We start from the raw sequence: 16,705 nt of genomic DNA, 5'->3' as shown, positions 1-16,705 counted from the left end.
GGGCAATTTTTTAAGTCCAGGTGAGTTTGAAGTTAAGCCATGTGGAAATGTAACAGGCTGCTCATTGTATCAAAATGTGTGTATAGATCAATGCATACCCAAAATACATTCATTATACTGTTCTAAATACATAATATCCATACTGTAATTATTTAATACACAGATGAGTTAATGACTTCAGTGGAAGGTAAGAAAATAAGAAGTCTTTACTTGGATTATATATAGGATCACTGGATTTGAAGACATTTATGAAAGTTTTAGTATAAAGCTTCTCAGAGTACCACACCCTAGGGAGAGGACCTGCAATGGTCTTTCGTTCTTTGTGTCTTTGGCTTATAATGTGGAAATCACTTGTATTTAAATCCAAATATTTTTTTTATTCCATTTCATGCTGAAAGTGCTCACTTACATCACTTAAAATGGCCAGGTATCTCCTTTATCTAATAATGCTTTCAGTTCAAACAATGTGGAGGGATTATGACCATCTGTATTAATGCTGATGTCGTCACTCTGGAATAATGGGTTAGGCCTAATTTGCAAAAAGGATATGATGTAAGATTTTATATATAATATCTCACATTCTCTGTTAAAGGGGTTGATTACTTTTGAACAACCACCTAAGAATAACCTGTTGCCCTTGCGGAGTAAATACTGTAGGTTGTTTTTCTGGACTTTTAAAAGTGTTGCTAAGGTGCTATGGTGTATTGCTATGGTGTGGCTGTTATTTTAAACAGCTAAAATCAGACACAACACATATATGCCCAGTATTTAATAAATAGTGTGTTCTAATTACTTTTACATTATAGTGGGAACATTATGTAATTGATAAACAATACAGAGAGCTATCTGTTGAACTATAAACAATACACAAAACATTCCACTGACAACTATTTAAAACAGTATTGTTGTGACTAATTACTTTTAATTTATGCCCCAACCTATAGAGGTGACAAAATGCAGATAAAACAATAGCTCACCTTTCTGGGTGACTCAGTAGTCCTGATTTCTGGTAACAACTGGTTTCTGATGCTGGTTATAGTAACCTCTTCAGTGTTCAGGATGAGTGGGACTCATTCCCAGCATGTTCCTTGAAAATGGCTTCAATAAACTCAGGGGTTTAATCATTTGAAGAGTTAGATTGTCTACGTTTCAAAATTATATGCCTTGTTGGGTTAGTATGTTATTCTTGTACATTTTATGCATTTCATTCAAACTGGTTAAAAAATTATTTTCAAATCAAGCTTAATTATTATTATAACCTTTTTACTATTTTGGACAGATGGATTAATGCCATTGCAAGAACCGTATAGTATTTCTTGATTACATTTCCTTTTAGTTCACTTTCTTGAACTTTATTATAAACCACTTTTATGGTCATTTCAGGTAAACTTTCTTTGCTGTGTCAGGAAATACAGTATGGCAAACCAATGCTATATACTGTAAAATCAAAGGGGGATATGTACTAAGCCTTGGAGAGTGATAAAATGTAGAGAGATAAAGTACCAATCATTTAGCTCCTAACTGCCATGTTATAGGCTGTGTTTGAAAAATGACAGGAGCTGATTGGCTGGTACTTTACCTTTGTCTGCTTTATCAGTCTGCAAGGCTTAGTACATCTGCTGCAAAGTCTCCTGAAAAACATGTATTATTTGTGTGGGTACTACATAAATAAATTATTTATAAAAAAGCTTCAGCTGCAAAGGAGTTAAGGGTGGCTGTCTACTATAGAACTACTAATTTAAATATTTGTGTATATTAGGTGCGGATATCCAGTCACATGGTCAACAGTTACCATGTCGATATTCATAATGACAACATCACAATGTCAACACTAGAATATCAACTTGGTTCAATATATCGACAGGCACCATCTCAACATCCTCAGGAAGCTAATGTGTTCACAATATTGAATATCTAAAATGTTGCCACGTGAAATGACTATGACATTCTCAGAATGCTTATAGTTAGGATTAAGTGCTGTCGGGAGGGTTAGGGTTAGGCACAAGGTCAGAGTTAGGAAAAGGCTGCGGAAGGGTGGTTAGGCTTAGGCACTACTGGGCTGGTTAAGATTAGGGATAATTCTCTGAGCTGGAACTGCTGGAGAACACCAAGGACGTTAGGTTGACATTCTATCATGTCGACATGTCATCCATGTAGGATGCCGACAGGGTCACTGTCAACATGCTGCATATCGATGGTTCAACCGTATCAACATTCTCATGTCGACCACATCTCGGCATGGGAACTGTCGACTTAACATAGCACACCCTAAGTGTGTACAAAATCAATTACACTATACATTTTTTTCAGTTTATTGTTTTTTGTTTTAATAGAATTATTTTAAAACACAAGTTTAGGGTATGTAATGCCGTCTGAGTTGGACAGAGGTGAGGATTACCGTCCGAACTAGGACTTTTTTTTAAAGTGGCAATCATTTACAAGGCAAATCCATGCCTTGTAAATGATTGCCACTTTTAACAAAAACATTCGTGTATGGCCGACAACCCGCACCTCCGGCCAACTCAGACAGCATTACATCCGGTCCCTGCTCTGAACTGTGAACCTGTTTTCTTTCATACTATCTTTTGCAGTTGTATTCACCAATCCGATATTTATAGAAACTCCAAACTTCCTGCAAGTTTTGTTGATTTTTGATACATAGCTTCCACTCAATTAGCATTGGTGTCCAGAAGCATCTTTTCCAGAACACAATAATAGTGCTTAGTTGCAGTTCCACTGTCATTTCTGTTTGAGATGTCACGTTACTGTAATAAACCAAAATTACTTCAGTAATGAAATTACTGCAAACTGTTTTATTTTCTATGCTGCTGTACTATTATGGTTACTGCAGTTCACCTCAAATAGCATCCATGTACTGAAGACTACCTCCATTGTGCTGTAGTGTATGTCAGATGTGATATACAGTAGCTGTATTATTACCAACATTCTGACTATACAGTATTGCAGACTCTTGTGACACCTTACAGATGATTTATTATATATTTTTAAATTGTTTTATTTGTTATAAATTAGGTCCTTACAGACAGTCTCCTGCACTGAAGATACTTTACCTCTAGCATCCAAAGACCAGATTCTGCACTTTGGCTTAGGGGGTCATTCTGAGTTGATCGCTAGCTGAAAATGTTCGCTGCGCTGCGATTACGTAAACATCCGGCACTTCTGCGCATGCGTATGCGGCGCAGTGCACATGCCCGACGTACTTTCACAACGGCCGATGTATTTTTACACAAGGTCTAGCGAAGCTTTTCAGTCGCACTGCTGACCGCAGAGTGATTGACAGGAAGAGTGCGTTTCTGGGTGTCAACTGACCATTTTCAGGGAGTGTTCGTAAAAACGCAGGCGTGCCACGAAAAACGCAGGCGTGGTTTGGCGAACGCAGGGCATGTTTGTGACGTCAAAACAGGAACTGAATGGTCTGAAGTGATCGCAAGCGCTGAGTAGGTCTGAAGCTACTCTGAAACTGTACAATTTTTTTTTTGTAGCCGCTCTGCGATCTTTTCGTTCGCACTTCTGCTAAGCTAAAATACACTCCCAGAGGGCGGCGACTTAGCGTTTGCACGGCTGCTAAAAACTGCTAGCGAGCGAACAACTCGGAATGACCACCTTAGACTCTAGTTGTCCAAGAGAAAATGAGGCCAGGAACCCGGAGGTGCAATGACAAATAAGAGTTTATTTTCCCATTCTCACTACTTTTGCAATTTTCTAATCCACTAAAGGAAGATATGATTTAACTTATATATCTATATGTTTAGTTTGATCCTCAAGTCTAACAGCAAGGTAGTTTTTTTTTTATTAAATCAGGCATATTATTATTTTTTACTTTGTAAACTCTTCTGAAAAAGTCAAGAGAACATGGTCACCAAGAGCAAAAAGATCATTTCAAAGAGCTTGGTTTTTGGAATATGTGCATATTAGTTGGGATAATTGAAAAGTTCAGAGCAAGCTTGTGATCTTCTGCTTGGCAGATGGCTGAGATATCTAGCAGCTGGTACTAGAAACCCTGAGGCACTGACTTTACTACTGGGCTTAAGCTTTTTATGAAGGAATCTTCACTAGCGTCACAACCTCAATAAACATTACCAGAGCTACATCATTGATTGCAAATGTTACTGGTTTTAATGTACACATAAATCTGAATTAGTGTATATCTCACAGTCACTGAGAGGAGCACTGCTACATGAAATTGTCAGGGAAAATGCCCGCCAAATTGTTAGCAAAGGCAATAAAATAAACCTATTTCAGACCACTCGGGCAGTCCGCATAATTGATCCAATCAGGGCCGTATTAGGCAGTGACGTGCGGTGGGGAGAGGCAGGTGAGGCAGAGCCTTTCCTGTCATACTAATGTTTGTGCCAGAGTTTTGACTGTACAAAGTATATGAAAAATACAAAGAATATATTAGAAATATCTTCTCTGTATTATTCTAATAACTTTTATAGCCAAAACTCTGGAGTAAAAAGTCTATGGCAGGTGAGGCACTGACTCCCCCCTGCCTATCATCTCAAATTTCCAGGAGTTTATACTGCTGCACCTGTGTATAATGCCCAGATGTACCCTTTGGCTCATATATTTCTTGTAAATCTAGCTCTGGTGCTAGCCAGTGCCTCCTGAGCCATTTAGCTCACCACACGTCCCAGGTATTAGGGTGCAGAGGTGCCCTAAGATGGCATAAACTACCCATGGCACACATGATGCCATGACATCACTAAACAAATGCTGGGTGAAAAAGGACCATGGGACATGAGCTGGGGAGCAGGAATATGCTTAGGCACTCCACTAGGTGGAAAAGGGTGCCATTGGGGCAGTGTCTGTGCCACCCCCTTGTTTTGTACCCTGGATGGCAACACCGGCTGCACACCCCTCATTATAGTCCTCGATCCAATATTGTTTACCCCAATAACTTCTCTGATTGACAGTAATTCATCCTACCTATATTTATGCAAGACATTAGTGGTAACTGGAAAATATTTTGTGTGTGTTCAGCTTCGAAAGACACTGCCCTCTGGCTTCCCTTCACTGGTTCAATTTAATTGACTAAAATCAAAATAATACTGTAGCAATGTTACTAACAGGGACATTATTAAAGCCCAAATTAGCGTATAGGCAAACTACTGAATACATTTGTTAAAAATGAATGCATTAAATGTTTTAATTATGTGAAAAATTATTTTTAAGATATTATGGATGTATGCAGGTCCACTTTAACAGCATAGTAGGTCCTGGGCAAAGCAATGCAGTGGGGCCCCTACACACCCATTCATGGAACTAATTAAAAAAAAATCATAATTTGCACCTCCGGTGGTCCCACGCATAGTTTCATACAGTGAATGGCTATCAGTACTCTGGCTGGTGGATAGCTCTGGTCATCCACCAATAGCATGCTGACAGCCACTCACTGTCTGGCTGCAAGCTGGGAGGCAGGCAGAGAATGTTGCCTCGACGCTCTGATTGTGTGACCTCCACCCTCCCCTGATCGAAGGCCGCTGGAATTGTGGGGCCCTGGACAGCTGCCCAGTGTGCCCATATGTTAAGATGTCCCTGCATGTATGGGTTTGGATAAGAATGCAAAGATACTATTGGAGCTGAAGAAAATAAATATAAAGCCTTTGTGTACTTGACACCCATGTGAGTGGGAAAGTCTGAGTTCAGGGAGTGGGAGTGAATCGAGTGATGTGAGAATTTGGAGTCCAGAGCAGGAATTCTTCTGAGAGCTGAAAGCAGGAACGGAATAACTGGGACATGTGGAGAAATTTCACATAGCAACCAATCAACTTCTAGCTATCTTTTTATAAAATATACTTGGTAAATTATAGCTGCAGTAGAAGCTGAAGGGTCTTTGTCTCTGAACACTGGGAATGAATTGACTGCCTCTGTTGCTTTTTTCCCTGTGTTTAGTAATGTTCCATTAACTGTCATGCAACTATAGCACCAAGGATTGCACATTATCTACTTAGTTTCATTTAGAAGCATGGTTGCATTAAAGTGGGTATTAATTTGGCAAATAGATCTCACTGACTTATAGATGTTACCAATACCTTGTTTTGCCACAGATCAGGAGATTCTGAAATTGGAGTGATGAACTATAGGCATTGTTTTACCACATCATACCTTAGAAAATCATAAGTCAGCCTACAATAGTTACTTGTTGTAGGTAATAAGCTAGGTGTCCCAAGAATAAAGACCCTGATTGGTTAGATGGTGAAATTACTACTTGTGCTGTGATGTAAGTTCTCTACTGCAGATAGGAATGCTAGAACTGTGACCCACTCAGGTGCACTATGCAGGCTTAAAATGCATGCTTTAGTTTCTATACTATGGATAAATGATTGCTACACTGTGGGGGCACTAGCTTACAACAGTGTTCAAAAAATTCTAACCAGTATGAAATTGTATTGCGTTTTGCCAGGTTGAGGGCCTCAAATATGTTGGCCAGCGCATCTGTTTTAACTATTGCACTGTCCGCTCTTTGTGTGGTGACATATTGTTTACAATTGGATTTTACATCAGCGTTAATAAGTTTTATAGTATTTTCAAAAATGTGTAATTAACACTTAAAGCACAGATTACCTACTCAGGTTGAGTATAGGATGCCGGTGGTCAGAATACCAACAGCGGCATCCTGACGGTCAGACACATTTTAGTAAGTCTGCTATTCATTCTCCTCCCCCTCCCCCTATCCCTCCTTTCCCGCAGCCTACCCCTAACCCACCCCTCCTACAGCCTAACCAGGGCCGGACTGGGACTAAAAATAGGCCCTGGCATTTTTGAAGCACACAGGCCAACCTCTGTGACTACTCCCCTTACTATTCCTGACTTCTCCCACTTATTAGTCTATGCTCTTACAAATATAATTAATATTCTAACAACATACAAGCGTACATCATTCTCTATTAAAATACACACAACCAGTGGTTGAAGTGGAAATTTTTAAGTGGGGGTATGGAAATGTGAACTTTGTAATTAAGCGCGCGCCTTCGGCGCGCCCGCTCCGGAAATGGGGGCGTGGCCACTCGAAAGGGGGCATGGCCTTCAGTGTAGTTTACCACACCATACACCCCTTATACGCATTATGCACCACAATAGTAGGACCCCTTATACTATCTAGTACTGGTGCCTCTTTCACATTATAACACACAGTATGAGCCAAAATTCACATTATAGCACCTGGTATGAGCTGAAATTTACATTATAGCACACGGTATGAGACGAAATTTACATTATATGCCCCCAATAGTGCAGTGCCAGATCCACAATTGCCCCCACAGTGCCAGGTATACAAATGCCCCCACAGTGCCAGGTATACAAATACCCCCACAGTGCCAGGTATACAAATGCCCCCACAGTGCCAGGTATACAAATACCCCCACAGTGCCAGGTATACAAATGCCCCCACAGGGCCAGGTATACAAATGCCCCACAGTGCCAGGTATACAAATACCCCCACAGTGCCAGGTATACAAATGCCCCCACAGTGCCAGGTATACAAATGCCCCCACAGTGCCAGGTATACAAATGCCCCCACAGTGCCAGGTATACAAATGCCCCCACAGTACCAGGTATACAAATGCCCCCACAGTGCCAGGTATACAAATGCCCCCACAGTGCCAGGTATACAAATACCCCACAGTGCCAGGTATACAAATACCCCACAGTGCCAGGTATACAAATGCCCCCACAGTGCCAGGTAAACAATTGCCCTCACAGTGCCAGGTATACAAATGCCCCCACAGTGCCATGTATACAAATGCCCCCACAGTGCCAGGTATACAAATACCCCCACAGTGCCAGGTATACAAATGCCCCCACAGTGCCAGGTAAACAATTGCCCCCACAGCAGCCAGTGCTGCAGCTGCTTACCGCTGCTGCTGCTTCTCCTCCGGGCTCCGTCTGTGAGGGACGGGTGAGTCAGGAGAGGAGAGCGCCCGCCAGCGCGGCTGTGTCTGGCGCGGCGGCGTATAGCGGACTTCGTTCAAACCAGCCGCCGGTTCGTGAGCCAATCAGAGCTCGCGGACCGGCGGCTTCTGATTGGCTGCCGGTCCGCGAGCTCTGATTGGCTCACGAACCGGCGGCTGGTTTGAAGTCCGCTATACGCCACCGCGCCAGACACAGCCGCGCTGGCGGGGGCTCTCCTCTCCTGACAGCTGAGACACGCTGCCGCCAGACTGAGCGGCAGCGTGTATCAGTGAGCGCTAGACCGGCCCACGTGGCCATCGGCCCTTCTGGCATTTACCAGAAGTGCCAGATGGCCAGTCCGGCCCTGAGCCTAACCATAACCCTCCCCTTCTGCAGCCTAACCCTAACCCTCCGTCTAGTGCCTAACCGTAACCTCCTCCTAACCCTTCCCCTAGTGCTTAACCGTAACATCGTCCTAACTCTCCCCCTAGTGCCTAACCATAACCATCCCCTTCTGCAGCCTAACCCTAACCCTCCCCCTAGTGCCTAACTGTAACCACCTCCTAACCCTCCCCCTAGTGCCTAACCGTAACGTCCTCCTAACCCTCCCCCTAGTGCCTAACCATAACCCTCCCCTTCTGCAGCCTAAGCCTAACCCTCCCCTTAGTGCCTAACTGTAACCTCCTCTTAACCCTTCCCAGTATACATATGTTCAGAATGCTGAATGATGCCGGGATTCCGGTACCGTTCTTTTGACCGCCAGCTTCTTGACTGTCTGGATGCCAACTATATCCCACCTACTCTGATAAATTAAATGCTCATTCTCTTGTAAACTATAAATTCCAAATCACTTTCCCTGCCGATCCCTAATCCCAGTCCTGTTTTTAGCAGGCAGACATCTTTAGGGTCTTTATATTTACAGTTTGCTATAATTTCTGAATAGAAATTCCAAATAATGAAACAACAAGAGGCCACTATAAATAACAACGGTAATCTATAAATGATGTAATTATTTGAAGCACATGTTTGCCTGGAAATGATACAATAGTGCAACCATGTCTAGGTCCAGCAAATATTGTACGTTGATTTATACTTTTAAAATCCCTTTTGATAGAGGTCCATGTTGTTCTCACTGGTAAGTATTAAGATGAATGATTCTACAACCAGATTTATTCATGCTTCATTGCCCCTGTTGCTATTTTACGTCCACAATGAAATCATCCCCATTTTTTTAGCCGGTATTTGGCAGTGATGTTTCAGCCATTAAAACATCTTCGTAGACAACCAGGAAATGCTCAGATAATAATTACAACAGACAGTTGTTTAGGAGGGGGGAAAGTCAACTTTGGTAGCTTAATGTTCATATCTATTATTACGCATTATTGCAGATGTTTTATACAGGTAAACAAAAATATTTTCCTGTTCTTTTATTTTGAAACCCAGTCATATTATTTACTTGATGACTCTAATGGGACTAAGGGGGTAATTTAGAGTCGATCCCAGCAGCAAATTTGTTTGCAGTTGTGCAAAACCATGTGCACTGCAGGGGGGGGGGGGGGGGGGGGGAGTCAGATGTAAAATTTGCAGAGAGGGTTAGATTTGGGTGGGTTATTTTTAGAGATGTGCTGCGGGCACTTTTCGTGTTTTGGTTCTAATTCCACTTTCGTATTTTGGTTTTGGCTTGGTTTCGCCAAAACCACGCTTTCGGGTTTTGGTTTTGGATATGGATGATTTTTTTTAAAAACATAAAAACAGCTAAAATCACAGAATTTGGGGGTAATTTTGCTCCTATGGTATAATTGACCTCAATATATATGTTCAGTCTATACTGAACACCTCACAATGTTGTTTTTAGGTCTAAAAGTTGCACCGAGGTGGCTGTATGACTAAGCTAAGCGACACAAGTGTGCGGCACAAACATCTGCTCCATCTAAGAGTGGCACTGCAGTTGCAGACAAGATGGCACTATTCAAAAACTAGTCCCAAAACAGCACATGATGCAAAGAAGAATCAGAGGTGCAATGAGGTAGCTGGATGGCCAAGCTAAGCGACACAAGTGTGTGGCACAAACACCTGGCCCAACTAGGAGTGGCACTGCAGTTACAGGCAGGATGGCACTTAAAAAACCTTGTCCCCAAACAGCACATGATGCAAAGAAGAAAAAGAGGTGCAAGATGGAATTGTCCTTGGGCCCTCCCACCCACCCTTATGTTGTATAAACAGGACATGCACACTTTAACAAACCAATCATTTCAGCGACAGGGTCTGCCACACAACTGTGGCTGTAATGACTGGTTTGTTTGGGCACCCACAAAAGAGAAGCAATCTCTCCTTGCACAAACTGTCTCTAAAGAGGCAAGATGTCGACCTCATCCTCTGATTCCTCACCCCTTTCACTGTGTACATCCTTCTCCTCACAGAGTATTAATTTGTCCCCACTGGAATCCACCATCACAGGTTCCTGTGTACTCTCTGGAGGAAATTGCTGGTAAAGGTCTTCCCGGAGGAATTTATAATTCATTTTGATGAACATCATCTCCACATTTAGTGGAAGTAACCTCCTACGCCAATCGCTGACAAGGTTACCAGCTGCACTAAACACTCTTTCGGAGTACACACTGATGGGGGGGGGGGGGGGGCAACTTAGGTCAAATAAAGCCAGTTTGTGCAAGGGCATCCAAATTGCCTCTTTTTCCTGCCAGTATACATACGGACTGTCTGACATGCCTACTTGGATGCTGTCACTCATATAATCCTCCACCATTCTTTCAATGGTGACAGAATCATATGCAGTGACAGTAGACATGTCAGTAATCGTTGGCAGGTCCTTCAGTCTGGACCAGATGTCAGATTTCGCTCCTGACTGCCCTGCATCACCGCCAGCAGGTGGGCTAGGAAATCTTATCCTTTTTCCTTGCAGTCCCAGTGGCGGGAGAAATTGAAGGAAGAGCTGTTGAAAGGGTCACGTTACGCTTGAGTTGACAATTTACTAACCTGCAGGTCTTTGAACCTCTGCACACTTGTGTCTGCTGGAAAGAGAGATACAACGTAAGCTTTAAACCTAGGATCGAGCATGGTGGCCAAAATGTAGTGCTCTGATTTCAACAGATTGACCACCCTTGAATCCTGGAAAAGTGGATGAAGGGCTCCATCCACAAGTCCCACACACTTTGTGTTATCGCTCCGTCTTAGCTCCTCCTTCATTTTCTCCAGCTACTTCTGCAAAAGCCTGATGAGGGGAATGACATGACTCAAGCTGAACTGACTTCACGTGTGGCAAGTTCGAAGGGCTGGAGAACCTTGCACAAGACGGAAATCATTCTCCACTGCGCTTGAGTCAGGTGCATTACCCCTCCTTTGCCTATATCGTAGGTGGATGTATAGGCTTGAATGGCCTTTTGCTGCTCCTCCATCCTCTGAAGCATATAGAGTGTTGAATTCCAGCTGGTTACCACCTCTTGCTTCAGTTGATGGAGGGGCAGGTTCAGGATTGTTTGATGGCCCTCCAGTCTTCGGCACACAGTGGCAGAATGCCGATAGTGGGCCGCAATTTTTTGGGCCACTGACAGCATCTCCTGCACACCCCTGTCATTTTTCAAAAAAATCTGCACCACCAAATTAATTGTATGTGCAAAGCATGGGACATGCTGGAATTTGCCCAGATGTAATGCATGCACAATATTGGTGGTGTTGTCCAATATCACAAATCTCCAGGAGAGTCCAATTGGGGTAAGCCATTCTGTGATGATGTTTCTCAGTTTCCATAAGAGGTTGTCAGCTGTGTGCCTCTTAAGGAAAGTGGTGATACATAGCATAGCCTGCCTAGGAACGAGTTGGTGTTTGCGAGATGCTGCTACTGGTGCCGCCGCTGTTGTTGCTGTGGGAGGCCATACATCTACCCAATGGGCTGTTACAGTCATATAGTCCTTAGTCTGCCCTTTTCCACTTGTCCACATGTCCGTGGTTAAGTGGACACTGGATACAACCGCATGTTGTAGGACACTGGTGACTCTTTTTCTGACGTCTGTGTACATTCTCGGTATCGCCTGCCTAGAGAAGTGGAACCTAGATGGGATTTGATACCGGGGACACAGTACCTCAAACAATTCTCTAAGTCCCACTGAACTAATGGTGGATACCGGACGCACTTCTGTTGGACAGTCAATTGCTTACTGGAAGTAGTACAAGTGGTCTTCCGACTTCCCCTCTGGGATGACGATTGACTCCCAGCAGCAACAACAGCAGCGGCAGCAACAGCAGGTGTACCACTCAAGGATCCTACGGAGGAATCCTGGTTAGAAGAGGACTTCTCAGTCTTGACAGTGACATGGTCTGCAGGACTACTGACGTTCCTGACTGAGGAGGAAGTTGATGTTGAGGGAGATGGTGGTGTGGCTTGCAGGAGCTTGGGTACAGGAAGAAGAAGGGATTTAGGTGTCAGTGGACTGCTTACGCTTTTACCAAAGTTTCACAACTTGACACTGACTTCTGATGATTGCACAGCAGGTGACATATAAGGGAGGATGTTCTTGGTGGTTAACATCCTTACCCCTACTTATTACAGATTGACAGAGGCAACAGATGGCTTGACACCTGTTGTCCGGATTTGTGGAGAAATAATTCCACACTGAAGAGGTGGCTTTTTTGGTAGTTTGCCCAGGCATCACAATGGGCTTCTTCATCCCACGGACAACAGCTTTCTCCCCAGGTGCCTGACTTAAACAAACCACCTCAGTGCCAGCAACACCCATATCCTCATCCTGGTGTACTTCAAAAGTGACATCTTCAATTTGAATATCATTAACTGGACTGTGGGTGCTCCTTCCAGCACTTACAGAGGGCATGCATTTGGTGGAAGGTGCCACTTCTTCCCGTCCAATGTTGGGAAGATCGGGCATCGCAACTGCCGACACACTTGGACTCTCCTTGGGGATTTGTGATACCATCTCAGAATGCACAGTTCTTTTCTGTGCTCTTTCCAGCTTAACTCTTTGAATTTTTCTAGCGGGAGGATTAGGGCTTCCATCGTCATGTGAAGCTGAACCACTGGCCATGAACATAGGCCAGGGCCTTAGCCGTTCCTAGCCACTCCGTGTCGTAAATGACATATTGGCAAGTTTACGTTTCTCCTCAGACCATTTAAATTTCTTTTTTTGGTTCTTTTTACTGAACTTTGGCTTTTTGGATTTTACATGCCCTCTACTATCACATTGGGCATCGGCCTTGGCAGACGACGTTGATGGCATTTCATCGTCTATGTCATGGCTAGTGGCAGCAGCTTCAGCACTAGGAGGAAGTGGTTCTCCTTGATCTTTACCTATTTTATCCTCCAAATGTTTGTTCTCCATTATTTTTTGGGAGTTATATAAGACAGTATGCGGCACAGGAATGACTGGAATGACTGATGGACAGGACACTACCACTGGTCTGAGGCAGCACAACACAACAACACTGTAAGGAACTTGTGGTGGTTGTTGTTATAATTATTATACGGCAGCAGTGGACATACAGCAGCAGCGTATATCACTGGAATGACTGATGAACAGGACACTACCACTGGTCTGATGCAACACAGCACAACAACACTGTAAGGGACTTGTGGTTGTTGTTATTATTATACGGCAGCAGTGCACATATAGCAGCAGCGTATATTGGGGGTAATTCTGAGTTGATCGCAGCAGGAACATTGTTAGCAGTTGGGCAAAACCATGTGCACTGCAGGGTGAGGCAGATATAACATGTGCAGAGAGAGTTAGATTTGGGTGTGGTGAGTTCAAGCTGCAATCTAAATTGCAGTGTAAAAATAAAGCAGCCAGTGTTTACCCTGCACAGAAACAAAATAACCCACCCACATCTAACTCTCTCTGCACATGTTATATCTGCCTCCCCTGCAGTGCACACGGTTTTGCCCAACTGCTAAAAAAATTCCTGCTGCGATCAACTTGGAATTACCCCCATTGTCACTGGAATGACTGATGAACAGGACACTACCACTGGTCTGATGTAGCACAACACAACAACACTGTAAGGGACTTGTGGTTGTTGTTATTATTATACGGCAGCAGTGGACATATAGCAGCAGCGTATATCATCACTGGAATGACTGATGAACAGGACACTACCACTGGTCTGATGCAGCACAACACAACAACACTGTAAGGGACTTGTGGTTGTTGTTATAATTATTATACGGCAGCAGTGGACATATAGCAGCAGCGTATATCGTCACTGGAATGACTAATGTACAGGACACTACCACTGGTCTGATGCAGCACAACACAACAACACTGTAAGGGACTTGTGGTTGTTATTATTATTATACGGCAGCAGTGGACATATAGCAGCAGCGTATATCGTCACTGGAATGACTGATGAACAGGACACTACCACTGGTCTGATGCAGCACAACACAACAACACTGTAAGGGACTTGTGGTTGTTGTTATAATTATTATACGGCAGCAGTGGACATATAGCAGCAGCGTATATCGTCACTGGAATGACTAATGTACAGGACACTACCACTGGTCTGATGCAGCACAACACAACAACACTGTAAGGGACTTGTGGTTGTTATTATTATTATACGGCAGCAGTGGACATATAGCAGCAGCGTATATCGTCACTGGAATGACTGATGAACAGGACACTACCACTGGTCTGATATGTTGCAGCAGAGAACACCAACGCTGTGACTGGCTGGACTGATGCAGCACAATACACTGACTACACTGGACTGGACATCACAACACAGCACCACTTGATACAGCTACACTGGATATATGGCAGCAGAGAACACCAACACTGTGACTGGCTGGACTGATGCAGCACAATACACTGACTACACTGGACTGGACATCACAACACAGCATCACTTTATACAGCTACACTGGCAGGAGAGGACACCAACACTGTGTCTGGCTGGACTGATGCAGCACAATACCCTGACTACACTGGACTGGACTGAGCAGCACAACACAGCACAAGACTCGCCACCCCACTTTCCCGCCCCCACAGAGACACTGAACACTGAGGACACGTCCTCTCAATACACTCTCCGAGACTGGAGTGAAAATGGCTGCGACGCGCGGCTCCTTATATGGATTCCAAATACCGCGAGAATCTGACAGCGGGATGATGACGTTTTGCCACGTTCGGGTTTCCGAGTCATGCTGGAAAATCCGAGCCTGACTCGGATCCGGGCTCCAGACGTGAAGTTCGGTAGGGTTCGTTTCTCTGAGATGAGCGGGTTGCTCATCTCTAGTTATTTTGTTTATGTGCAGGGTAAATACTGGCTGCTTTATTTTTACACTGCAATTTAGATTCCAGTTTGAACACACCCCACCCAAATCTAACTCTCTCTACATATGTTATATCTGCCCTCCCTGCAGAGCACATGGTTTTGTCCATCTCCTACCAAATTGCTGCTGCGATCAACTCTGAATTACTCCCTAAGACTCCAGACATGTTTATCTAGATTTATGTATTTATGAGAGTTTTTCATCACAAAGTATTTGCAGATGATATAAATTGATGGTTACTAAATAACTTGGTGGAGAGTGATAATTGTAATGAAAACTTTTTTTTATAGGGAAATCAAGGATTTGACCCTTGCAGTATAACTTTGCTAATTGTGCTTTCTACTAATACACCTTCTCTAATCCTCTACAAAACTATGCCCAACTGTACACAACACACCCTCAGACATGGCCTTAGGTTGTGACTAAACAAACTACCATGAAAATATTTGCATTAATTCTAAATGAATATTCATTGGAGGTCTTGTAGTCAATAGTGTCTGATGTGGTACTAAACAGATACACAGATGCAGTGATTCTTATACTTAGAAACTCATATAATCTGAAATCCTTCTCTGAACTTGGCCAATCTTCTATCAACTCCCCAATAAACAACTTTATATAGTCCTCCAATCTAGACATACTATGCTAATTACAAACAAAAAACCCCATCACCACTGGGACCTAGGGATATATGTACTCAGAGTCGGACTGCCCTACAGGGGTAAAGGGGAACCCCCCGGTGCCCCTCCCACCTGTCTGGGGGGCCCACCTCCTCCTCTAGGATTGACTGTGCCTTTGAATTATACATAAAACATATGTTGCCTAATACTGCACAGGACTTGGGTGTAGTCTCTACAGTACATTTCTGTTATTAATCTGGTATATTATCATGATGCACTAGATTATTTACTATGCATATTTAACAAGGGACCCTGACCATGCATCCTCTAAATGTTAGCCAAGCCTCTGTGGGAACTGACCACACCCCTAAGCATGGGCTCCTACCACTATATTTTCCCCGGTGGGCCCTTCATGCCCTAGTCCGACACTGTATGTACTAACTATTGGTTAATTGAAGCTGCCGATCAGTGGTAGTTTTGACCTATATTTAAAAAAAAGGCAATAGGAATTAATTCTAAACAAATCTGGTTCAGCATTAATTCCTATTGCCATTTCTTAGAGATGCTGGCTGCTTTCGGAGACTTTGGCATTTTGGTGCCAACCTCTCCGAGGGTGTCACATGGGTATGGTATGCACCCCCATAGTGATGCCTTTGTGTTATGAGCTGACGCTGCGCCTCATGTCCCGGCAGGTCCCGGTTGTTGCTTGGCAACCAGGATGTCCTTTTATTTCTGAGAAGGAAAGGAAATTACCCTAGGGTAATTTGCTCCTGGCGCTGGATAGGGAGGTTCAACACAGCAGCTAAACAAAAAAATTCCATTCTAGAGGTAATCACCTATCAGAATCAGCGCCGATGTTGTCCAGGCAATG

The sequence above is a fragment of the Pseudophryne corroboree genome, chromosome 1 (genome assembly GCF_028390025.1).
Source record: "Pseudophryne corroboree isolate aPseCor3 chromosome 1, aPseCor3.hap2, whole genome shotgun sequence".
Taxonomy (NCBI): domain Eukaryota; kingdom Metazoa; phylum Chordata; class Amphibia; order Anura; family Myobatrachidae; genus Pseudophryne; species Pseudophryne corroboree.
Note: the sequence above shows the minus strand (reverse complement) of the source record.